Source organism: Symsagittifera roscoffensis, chromosome 1 (assembly GCF_963678635.1).
Source record: "Symsagittifera roscoffensis chromosome 1, txSymRosc1.1, whole genome shotgun sequence".
In the NCBI taxonomy this organism is placed as follows: Eukaryota; Metazoa; Xenacoelomorpha; order Acoela; family Convolutidae; genus Symsagittifera; species Symsagittifera roscoffensis.
The window spans coordinates 77,813,817-77,826,334 of record NC_087062.1 but is presented as its reverse complement, the minus strand read 5'-3'; the positions used below and the strand labels follow the sequence as shown (position 1 = coordinate 77,826,334).

The 12,518-nt window shown below is 35.2% G+C and overlaps 1 protein-coding gene across 8 annotated transcripts in view; it reads left to right on the top strand.

Moving 5' to 3' along the window:
- LOC134849814 (patched domain-containing protein 3-like) overlaps nt 1–12,518 on the top strand; it is a 69,021-nt gene that overhangs the window by 46,572 nt on the left and 9,931 nt on the right. For 2 of the 8 annotated variants that reach the window (XM_063866545.1, XM_063866543.1), the window contains exon 2: nt 11,177–11,291. The exons of 2 other annotated variants lie outside the window; for them this stretch is intronic. The gene's annotated coding sequence lies outside the window, so the exon portion shown is untranslated. Of the gene's footprint in view, nt 1–311; nt 565–11,176; nt 12,165–12,518 lie in introns of all 8 variants that reach the window. 4 more of the 8 variants (XM_063866546.1, XM_063866542.1, XM_063866544.1 and 1 more) reach the window with 4 other exon arrangements.

Here is a 12,518-nt window from a genome sequence, read left to right as displayed (position 1 = left end):
CGCGCCGGAAAAACGCAAGTGCCTAAAAACGCCTTTTGACCTGTTTTTTGACTGCGGCGCAGAAAATTCAGACAAAACAGACTGGAGATCAAAAAAGTCATTGTTAAAAAATTTTCCAAAAATCCGCCCCCCCCCTCTTCGAGAAAATCCTAGATCCGCCTAGATCTGCCTGAATGTAAGCACATGCAAGTTATAAGCAATAAGAGTAGACAATTTGAACTAAAAAAATGAAGCTCGAGAGGTTCTTTTTTAGTATCCAAAATTCAAAATTCATTTTACTACTCGCAGAGTAACTAGTTGCTCTATTTTAGCTTAATTTCTAAAATTACACACGCACACGCGAACCTCATTGAGCAGTATATTTAACAAAGTTTGCGTCATTTATAAAATTTATGAAAACTTTTTAGCACTGAAAAACCATCGCATTATCGTTGCTTTATGTTTGTCAGTCATTTCTCTGTGAACAAACTACTCAAATATGCCATTATAAATTTTAATCTTAACACTGAATCAAACAATTTAACTGTTTGCCGCAAATAATAACATCTACTTGACAAACTGAAGGTGAGTTTGAGTTTTCTCTAAATTATTTCAACTATCTTGGAAAATGAGGTGAAAGCAACAAATTTGAAGAACAGTCTGCCTTCGAGTCAGCAGACTTACAAGGTTAAGATTAGTAGTCAACAGGTGTTCGATGTAAGTTTTGATCGTATCGGCCAAACACAAGGACAGTATCCAACCCAAATTTCGTGGTCGAAGGCAGCCCTTCCGTCGGGAACAACAATTTAAAATATAATCGACCATAACTCCAAAATATAGTCGAGCGCAAAGTCAAAACATGTAGTTTAACACACCAATCAAAATATAGTTAAAAACTCTGGTCAAAACATGATCGAACACTCATTGAAATTGAAACATAGTAGAGAGATGATCTTTAACAAAATACCGAAAAGCATTTTTTTGTCAAAAAACAAACAAAAAGCTTGTCAAGGAATTTGAAGTTCCTAACTATCTCTCGATGCAAAAACAATTTCAATTTCTGATTTTTGAGACATTAATAAGTCTCTTATTTCATTCAACAAAAACAGTTAGGCTAATATTTTTCTTGAGTAGCGTAAATTGTAAAAAAAAATATTCTGGGTCAAAACCGAACATTATTGTCGGTCGAAACAAAAATCTATGAATTTCGATTACAGAAACAGACAGATGTTTTTTTGGTCGAAACAAAGTTCGCTTCAACCGAGCACAGTCAAACAGTTTTTTATCCGAGCGAGTGCGTCGAAACATTATTTTTTGAGTCAATCACTGTCGGAGCATTATTTATTTCAAACCTAGTAGAGAGATTATCTTTAACAAAATAAGAGCTTTTCGAAAAATGACTTTCATGAGTCGTGTCGGTCAATTAATTGCAGAGCTAGGTTGAACACAGAAAAACATATATTGATTGTCAAAAACAGCTATTTTGGGTCGATTCGCGCAAAACATAGCTTTTTGGCCAATTTGCTCAAAACTTCAATCTATATTAACTTAATCCCCTGATCGAGGTTCCAGACTTAGGTCCAGACTTTGAAAGTCGCGCCACTTCCGGATACAGACCCAAGTTTCAGTCTGAAAAGTGTGAACATGAAATCGCGATACTCGCACCGCTGGTAACGAAAAACACGCTGGCCGGGCTTCCTCTTTATACAACTTCAGTAGCCTTTACCCAGGAAAAATTTTAAATACAAAAACTCAATTTCAAACGCAATTCAAAACTCATAACAAATTTACTGCAAAATTGCAAGTCTGCTGAAATTGTGGAAAAAAATATGCCCAATTGTTGTGTTTTTACTTTGAGTAGCCACTGGTTTAAAAAAATTATCTGCAATTCTTTTATTATCAAGTTATTTTGAAAGTTAGTATGTGTTCACTGAATTTTTTTCAATTATAGATATGCCCCTGCTTTTATAGATTATTAATTAAGAAATTCACAGGTTCTCGGGTCTATCATTAGTAGCTGCATTGATGAAAAAACCTGATAACAAGGGCGAAGCGGAGCTTCGCAACACTTGCGGTACAATAAAAACATTACATTACAAAATATTGTTAAAAAACAAGAAAGTCTTTTTTTCAACAAAAAAATAGGCTGAAAAATAGGTTTAAAAAGTCCAAAAACTCTATCTACAGAAATGTCTAGGACAATGTTAACAATTGGTTTAACAGCATAAGTTGACTAGCGACACAATAAAATCATTACATTGCAAAATATTGAATAGAAAAAAAGGACTTCCAACTTTTTTTGAATGAAGCTGAAAAAACATCATAAGAAAAAAACAGATCAAATAACCGAAAAAAAAACAGCTGAAAAAACAGCATAAATTGACTGGCGACACAATTAAATAATTAAATTGCAAGATTTTGAATAGAAAAAAAGAATGTCTAATTTTTTGAGAAAAATGGAGCTGAAAAAATAACATCAAAAAATAAGCTAAAACAAATTGATGATATAAGATATTTGAAAAGAAAGAGTGGCTATGAAAATCATCAAAATAACTTAAGGATTTCAAATTAATTTCGATGGTCAAACAAACTGTAGCTTGAAAAATTTTGATTTTAAAACAGATGAAAATGAATCCAACTTGACCTAATGCGAGAAATATGTTCCAATTTTGATTTAATTGACAACTATTTTCCACAAAACAAATCAGCCAAATGCATGTCGTGGGTACCACAAAGTAGTTGCGCTTAGATTTTTTCAGCAGCAGTTTATTCTTATTTAAACAAAAACATGTTCGCTTATTGATGAGCTGGGATTAAAACGATTGTGGTAACTAGATTATAGAGATCTCTATTAAACTTTTGTTTACCAAAGAATGGATTTAAAAAGATTTTGAATCAACCATTTTGTTTTATTTTCTACTACCAACGGTTCGATGCCGTATAATTTCTACTGCCCCCTCCCTCAGCGATTCGACCCACTCACCAACCTCAGGGGTTCATTTTTGCCTGAACAACCCTAAAATTTTCTGAGGGCTCCTTCGGAGCCAATATATACTAATTGTGAAGGGGAGCGCGAGCCAAAAAAATAGGCATTTTTGGTCAAAATTTTCCTAAAAGTTCCCTAAAACGAGACCAGAAAAAAAGCCAGACCAGAAAGAAAGACAGAAAATAGCTCCATGACAAAACGATCACCTTCACATCTTTCAACTCAAACTTCGGCCTTGTTAGGAATCGGCTAAAGAATCGCTCTTGTTTTAACCAAGCCAATACTGCGGTCAATTTTTTGTTCGCTGCATCTACAATTTGAATATTAAAAAATCGCGAAATTGTGAAATTTGGGCGGAATAAGTAAAAACACCCGGCAATCGGACGGGGAACATTCAGGGCTTTGCACTGCTACGAGTGGTCTTGTTTATTTCTAAGCCAGCAGAGTTGACAGTTTCATAGCACCTCTCATCTTTCAATCAGCTTCCATCTTAGAGTATTCCTGTTAAAACAAAGACGCACATTTAAAAAAAACGCCGCGCAATTCGAAACACCTGCGTTGAACTAAAAGTTGTTCACTTTTTCAAGAGTCCGTCCTTTGTTCACCCTTGTCTTCAGACTCCAAAAATGGAAGAAAGCCGAACAGCCACTGATCAATAAGAAGATCACCTGACTCGCTTCAAAGGTCTCACAAAAATTTTTGTTTCATGCATGTAATTAAAATATTTGGGCTAAATTTTGAAGCACTCCAATCAATTATCATCCGTTTTTTGATAGTAAATGGACATTGATTACACCTGAGGATGTTACCTACAAAAAACAATATGCTTTTTTTAAGAGGTGCACTTTCCCTACTCAGTGCATCAAAAACATTATTAAAATTGTTGGTAGAGAGTCTTCCAAGTCAATTAGCCAGTGTTCGCTCTTTCGATCATGCGTTATCAAGTAACGGTAATGGTGCAAGCGACTTTAGCAGACTGGTTTTTTAGCAGACCAATTTTTTAGCAGGCTCGGAACAATGAGCAAGTCAGAAAGGTAATTTCAAATGCGGCGTTATTAGCAACCACTTGCTCCGCTGCGCTTCCATTCGACATGAGTGTTATTGGGCGCGTAAAATTTTGCTTTGCATTTAGTTTAGACTGTTGTTTTTGAAGTTGATAGTTTTGTTGACTAATCGTGAGATAATTGTCTTAAGTAGACAAGCTTGACCCAAGACTGAGCGTCTTTTTGATTCTGTCAGTCATGCATGAATCAGTTTATTACGTTTGTCTGCAAAAAGACTCATTTTTCACCTTTTATGCTAAAAGATTGGTCTGCTAAACGATCGCTCCCCAACGGCAAAATTTCAGCGGTGAACTTTTTGAATGATAGGTTTCACAAGCTATTAATCATCACAACTGCTATTTGTAAAGGGGGACTCCTTCATGCGCGAGGGACCAAAGGCGCGAAACTTATGTCAGCCAATCAAAATTCAGTATTTTTTAACTTGCAAGAAATAAGCGATAAAATCAGATGGAAATAGCTCCCTTCGCAAACGCAATCACTAGCGGATTTAAAATGGGGGGGGGGGGGGGGCGGACGCTTGGCGGTGTAACGACTAGCATAAATCTCGCCTAGCATAAAAGTTTTAAATTGAAAAATGTATCGACTACACAAAAATCCAAATAGAAATTCAAACAAGTCCCTGGATATCGCAAGTGAAACAAATACCGGCAAATATAAACCAAATTACACTCAAAATATGGATCAACCATACAATTCCAGGATCTCTTTCACTATCCGTTCACTATCTCGCGTACCTAATAGCGAATATCCCCCTGCGAAGAATTAAATCAACGGTTAAGCATTAGATAGTTTTAAACATAACCTCCCCCCGAAATGACGTACCGTAAAATATCCCCCTTAGCCAAGTTGGAATTTCAAAAATGATTTTTGTGTAAAATATGCATTTCGAACGAACTCAATAAAAAAATATGACCAAATTAAAATCCCCCCCCAGACGTTTAGGGGGTGAGGATGTTAAATTTGCCTTGAGTTCAAACTTGGCCAATCAGAATAGAGCTTTTTACACGCAGCACCCACTAAATTTAGTTTACATTGATAGCTGGGGGTGTAGGATCTTAAATTGGTCTACTTGGGCGGGGGGGAGGAGAAGGTCGGAGGATGTTAATTTGATCGATCAAATTTGTTTAACCCGCCCCTATAAAGAAATACGTTAAATTAACTTTGTTTTCAGAATTAAAATTCATCCTTGAGGGGAATTATGGGGGGGGGGGGGGGGCTGGTGGTTGCATGTTAAGGGGGGGGGGCGTATAATAGTCGATCCATTTATTTGCTAGTTGATTGCTTTATTTCTCATTTGCTCAATTTTCTTTTTCGCAGAAAGGCAAATTTGGTTCATTTTGAAAAGATTATGATTGTTGTTTTGTATTTCTGAGAAATAAAGCTATCCAATTTACGCTAAGCGATACAATTTCATGTTTTCCACACCTCGATGCTAGTCGAGCTTTATGCTAGCCAAGCGGTCACCGGACGCTTCCCCCTTAGGGATTCGAAATCTGCCGACCCAAAAGGTCCCCCCTTTGTACTATTTTGAAAAATGTATCGACTACACAAAAATCCAAATAGAAATTCAAACAAGTCCCTGGATATCGCAAGTGAAACAAATACCGGCAAATATAAACCAAATTACACTCAAAATATGGATCAACCATACAATTCCAGGATCTCTTTCACTATCCGTTCACTATCTCGCGTACCTAATAGCGAATATCCCCCTGCGAAGAATTAAATCAACGGTTAAGCATTAGATAGTTTTAAACATAACCTCCCCCCGAAATGACGTACCGTAAAATATCCCCCTTAGCCAAGTTGGAATTTCAAAAATGATTTTTGTGTAAAATATGCATTTCGAACGAACTCAATAAAAAAATATGAACAAATTAAAATCCCCCCCCAGACGTTTAGGGGGTGAGGATGTTAAATTTGCCTTGAGTTCAAACTTGGCCAATCAGAATAGAGCTTTTTACACGCAGCACCCACTAAATTTAGTTTACATTGATAGCTGGGGGTGTAGGATCTTAAATTGGTCTACTTGGGCGGGGGGGAGGAGAAGGTCGGAGGATGTTAATTTGATCGATCAAATTTGTTTAACCCGCCCCTATAAAGAAATACGTTAAATTAACTTTGTTTTCAGAATTAAAATTCATCCTTGAGGGGAATTATGGGGGGGGGGCTGGTGGTTGCATGTTAAGGGGGGGGGGGGGCGTATAATAGTCGATCCATTTATTTGCTAGTTGATTGCTTTATTTCTCATTTGCTCAATTTTCTTTTTCGCAGAAAGGCAAATTTGGTTCATTTTGAAAAGATTATGATTGTTGTTTTGTATTTCTGAGAAATAAAGCTATCCAATTTACGCTAAGCGATACAATTTCATGTTTTCCACACCTCGATGCTAGTCGAGCTTTATGCTAGCCAAGCGGTCACCGGACGCTTCCCCCTTAGGGATTCGAAATCTGCCGACCCAAAAGGTCCCCCCTTTGTACTATTTTGAGACATCAATTTTTGGCTGACTAACCCTAAAATTTTTCTTAAGGAGCCTTTGGCGCCAATCTAAACTAATTTTGAGGGGGGAGGGCGCTTTTTGGTCAAAATTTTCCAAAAATTGCCTAAAAACGCCCTTTTTCAAAAATTTCCCTGCGGCGCAGAACATTTCGTCATCAAATTAGGGTCTTAATAGTGATTTGGGAGAGCTAAGAAATCTATTTTGCCGACCTAAAAAAAGGTCGACAAAATTTTCAATTTTTCTGAAAATCCCCCCCCCCCCCCCCCGAGAAATTGCTAGATCCGCGCCTTAACACAATAACAGTAATCGCAAACACTCTTACTTTTAGCATACCTATTTTTTTTCACAAACTACCATTCAAATCAGCAAAAAAATTAGGAACACAAACAAAAGAGCACTTAGGTTGGAAAAATTTGAACTCTTGTAAAATTATACAAAACTGTTCGAATCAGTGCAAAACCCTATATATATTCTACACTGTCTTCGAACATCAGAATAAAACGCGTTCGCTAGCGTAAAAACATTATAGAATCGTTGAACTCTGTCTACTTACTATAGCTTCGTGGCTGTGCAAAAAAATTGTGCAAAAAGTTGAAAAAAGATTGCTGATCTCGGAGCAGAGCTGATCTTTTGCTAGCCTTGAGATTTTTTGTCAAACAAAGAAGCAGTATCAAGCTCCAAGTAGAATAGATTGCGAGTATAGAACAATTCATCGGACCAACTAGACTGCCAAAACTTGATTTGAAACGACTTTCGACTTGATTTCAATTTTTATCGACTTGTTTTTTAAATCGATCAGAATTTTTGTCAATATTGACATCGGAGAAGTTTTTCGAAGAAATTTGTGTAAATCAGCTAGCATAGTTTCAAAACATTGAAAACCGAGGGTTGGTAGCATGCTTCTGTTCACATGTGAGATGTCAGTCTGAATTGTCATTTTAAAAGTGTTGCTTAAGAAGTGGCCGTCTTTTTACCAACGAAAAAAACTGGTCCCTTGTCTGTATTTTTCAAGCATTTTTCCACGTGTTTTTGTACTGAGAAGACCCAGAAATTGGAACAAAATTTAAAACTTTTTGCGACAATTTTTGCATAAAGCAACGACTATTTCGAAAACCAAGTTTTATGGTGAGCCAGCCATCAGAGTACCGATAAATAAATTGAAGTTTTTTCAGAATTCTGAAGATCCTGTATCATCCTTTTGTATGATTCTTAAGATGTTTCTTAATCTCAGCAGTAAGAATTTCACTCATAGCTGTGAACAAAAGCAAAACATCTTTTTAGTTAAAAATACCGACAATTGACTCAGGTTCTCAGGTTACACAAATGTTTCTTCAACTAAAACTGCGGCTCTTTTTTTTTTCCTTTTTCTCCCACCTGCAAATTTTTATATATGAAGTTACTGTTCACTTTGTCCGATTGTCATGAAAATTGGCGTGTGGACTAATTAGGCCATGACAAACATATTTGGTCTCCATAATAAACCTTGTAAGACCGCCCGTTAGACCATAAAATTCATGTTTGAGTGAGGTGGGGGGAGGAGGAGTAAGAGCCAAAACTGCCATAACGTAATATGCTTCAATGTGGCTAAATCAATTAACATAATCTTTTCGCTCTACAGTACACCAATAGATGTAAATAAAATAAAATAATCCTAATTGAACGGTTGATCGTAGAAGAATCCAAAGAGGTAATTGGAATCTAGTCCCAAATTTTCGGACCAACCGATGAGCATGCAAATGCAAAGTTGAAACATAGCCAACAGACAATTGGAAAAGAGTCAATGAATGATGTAAATAGAAAATCTCAACTTTCAAATTTTCAAGCAAGAAATTGATGCGCTTGAAGCTCTTTGATTTTCCTAGAACAATTTATGAGTGACACTTTTTTGATAAAATAAACCCAATTTGAAAAAACACGGGCAATAGGAAAAGAAATTATATTTCACTGGGAAATCTGATAATTAAATTCCATTTTCAAAATTAGACAACAATCACGTTTTTCGAGGACCATTAAATTGTTGCTGTTCAATAGTGGAGTTTGCCTTCATTTGAACACAGGAAATGAAGTGAATTTAAATAAAATCAAATGTCAAACCTATATTAGAGTCTGAACGACGTTCACTGACTCTTAAATCAAAAAGTAAAGTTGTATTTCACCGGAAAATCTGATGATTAAATTCCATTTTCGAAATTAGACGTTGATCACGCTTTTCGTGACCTTAACACTTTTGCTGATCGATAGTGAAATTGGCCTTCCTTGTAACAAAGGAAGAGCGGTGAGTTTAAAAGGAAACCAATAGTAAAATCGCGAGAAAATAAACAAATTGAGGCGGTCAACAAATTTTAACTTTTTTCCTGTAAAAAAAAATTAAAAAATCACCAAGACCCTTATAAGTACGTTTATCACTCCTGAATTTGTTTAAGCTCATTTCATTTCAAATACTTTTTACGACAAGCACTTTACTGAATTCATCCGATTTAAAGCAAACTAAATCAATATAACTTTTTCCGCTGTGATCTCGGAAAACAAAATCAATTCTCAAATCTAGAAACCATTCACGTTTTTGTGGCTTTTCTACACTTGCTGTTCAAGTTTAGCGCTGTTCGAGTTAAGAAAAGAAATGAAGTGAAATGAACAAGAAACTATCAGTCAAACTCGAAAAACTAAAGTTGACCATGAACAAATTTTCTGAAAAAGAAAATAAATAAAAATCATCGAGACCTTTCAGAGTGAAAATCAGTTCGTCCTTTTACAATAATATTATTAACCTGTCACCTAACTACCTAGTGAGTAGTTACCCGATTTGCCCAAAACTTCTTATCAGACAATTTCCATATATGAAAAAGTTCTTATCATACAATTTCATACAATTCCGTCAAGAACAAAAAAATTGTGTGAAATCTCTATGATGAGCATTTTTCCACATAGGAAAAATATATGACAAGTATTTTTCCAAAAACAAAAAAGTTTTTTTTTTCTAAAATTAATTTCTGCAAAATTTTGGGTTGTGTTCGTAACCGCGAACGCAGATGACAAACATCTTGGTTTACTCAATGCACCGAAGGTTGGACTTGTTTTGCATTTTATTGCGTAGAACACAATCTGAATTGTCTTGGAGCTGTCTTTCACAAATCATATAAGAAAGGTAACAAATTTTTGAATTTGGCAAAATTTTTTAACAAATATTTTTAAAATTTGAATTTTTAAATTATCAGACATTGATCAAGGCATACATAAACATGCCATGGAAAAAAAGGAGCTTACAGCGTTTTCGAAAAAAATTATTAAGCGAAAAGGAAAAAAATTCCAACATTAGTGTATCGAGGACTACGTTATGCAGCCAAAAACTAAGATTTGCATGCAAAAATTTTTTTTGGAAAAAGTTTGTTTGAGTACAAATTTCGATTTGCGGTTAAAACAAAAAACTTTTTGGGGCAATTTCAAAATTACTTCTGTCGCCATCAAAAAATTGTGTCGCCATCAAAAAAAATGCTGGTCATGCAAATTCCATATGGGAATTGTATGATAAGCTTTTTTTTCAAAAAACAAAAACCTCGGTTTTTTCATCACCAGACTGTTTTATTAGAATCATACAGCCGCAGAAATTAGTTTATATCTTTTTTCAACCAAAAATTTTTCATACACTTGATGTATGGAATTGTATGATAAGCGTTTTTGGTGATCGAGGTCAACCCGGGTAACTTTGCACACTCTGCCATTACCCTTGAAATAAAAGCGGCAAATATTCCATGCACAACACATGCTCAACAACCGAATCTTTTTGTTTTGACGGTGCTAGACCTCGCATTTACTATGATTACAAGAATGTTATTTGACTGACATGAAGACGCACACTTAAAAGCAAAAACAACAATTGGCAGATAAATTTGAAAATTAAGTTAGGATCACATTTCTCAGAGATTGTCGTTTCGCGTTGGCAAAAAATTGCGTTTCGCGTTGGCGTGAGAAGTTAATTGGCAAAAACTTTTTTTTGATCATTGAAAAACCGCAATATTTTAAATGCAAAAAGTACGGATTTGCTTAAAAAATAATTCAACGGAAAATGAATTTTTGACCTATGACAGACTAATACATTCACCAGTCCAAATCAAACTAAAAGTTTTTCATGTTAACTTCAGTGCCTCCTCACTTACTACCGAACTTAGTCTAGGTTAGGTTAGACAGAGTAACAATTTCTTCAACCTCAGTCGAGTAGTTGGCAATAATAAACAAAGCCAGAGGATATAGACATATTATATTCCCTTTTAGCATACAGAACCATTTCGTTCCAACTACCATCATCCAAGCAGACACTCTAAAAGGCAGACACGTCCAGGAGCAGATAACTTTTATGTATAATTGATGTTAACTGACAACCAAACACAAAATGTTCCAATTTCAGTATCTGCTGAAGCTTATTAGACTCAAAATCAATTACAGTCAAATTCATTAGGGTAGAAGGGAAAAACAATTCTCTTGATTATAAAGAAGGCTTTAAAAAGCTATGGGTGAAAAAGTCTTTTTAAGAAAATCCGATTTGAAATGCGCACTTTCATGCTATTCAGTCTTTGCCTTTTGTGATAAGTTGGGTTTTTATTATAAGTGTTGTATGCTTATGCTTGTATATATTCTTCACTTATTGTACAGGGTTGGCAATTGTTACCTAAATCCACTGTCTGCACATTTGCTGCTCAACCTATACTTTACCACAGCGACTGCGGAACTAAGAAGAGACAACAACGTGGATACGGTTAGCGTCACGGTCAGTACACTTGTCCATGTAAAATCACAGACTGCTTTCATGATGATTATTAAACCGTTATACTCCTAAAAACATCAACAACTGAAATAATTCAACCGTCGCTATAACATAAGGGAGTATCAAGACGATGGACACTTTTTGGTTACAGAAAATTTTTATATAGAAAAAATAATACAATCCAGCCGTTGAATCAACCATTGATAAATTCAATTTCAAACTGGAGGAAGATTTACGAATTATAAAACTTGCAAATGAAGTCATTTAAATTTACCATTTTTAATATTTTATTCAGTTCATTCATTTCAAAACGCAAATACTAATTACCCCCCCCCCCCCTTCCCCTATCAAGAAAGGGGAAATAATTAATCAAGTAAATTAAGTAAGTCGAAATTTCGACCGATCAGAATGCAGCAAAATTTAACTTACTCCACAAAGCCCCCTGAATTCGAATATATAAATAATAATTGATAAAATTAAAAACTAGCCAGCCAATGGACACGAAATATTTTTTTCTATAACTATTAACACTTGCAAACGATAATCATTTCCATTTAAAATATAGTTGATATCTTGAAATATAGATATTTACATGAAATTAAATGAATTAAGTCAGTGGCATGTGAACAACTAAAACACGCATTAATAGAGAAGTTATGGACTTGTTTTATTCTATTCGATAAATTAAATCATTGTTAATTTAAAATTAATTAAATAAGTAATTGAAACAAATACACTAAAGCGTGCATACTGGTCATACAACGCACGCACGAACTGGTCCCGCATCAAGAGCATCCTCCGCCAAGTTTATGTGTCAAAGGTCAGTCTGCTGCCAAGCTACGTGGTCGAGTTCTTGTGGCGTGAGTGAAACAGAAAGTACAGTATTGAAGCCTTTTTAATTTTTTCTTCAGCTCTAAAAATAATACGAAAAAGTGCATATTTTTTGTTGTTAGTTTTCACAATTTTTAAGTCAGATTCGAAGTATCAAAAGAACGCACTAGTGCTGATTTAATGCTTTTATTTAGGGTTGACAACTCTTTAACAGATACCACAGGGAGGCACAGATACCACCGGAACAAATTTACAAATATATATTTTCATATCTTCTATTTCAAATTTCTAAAGAAATTCCTGTTTAGCTTCATTTGTTACTCTGAAAATTCGTATCCTTTTTCAATGCTAAACAAACATGAGCTGATTCCATATATTGCATCACCGCCGCGTTGAAAA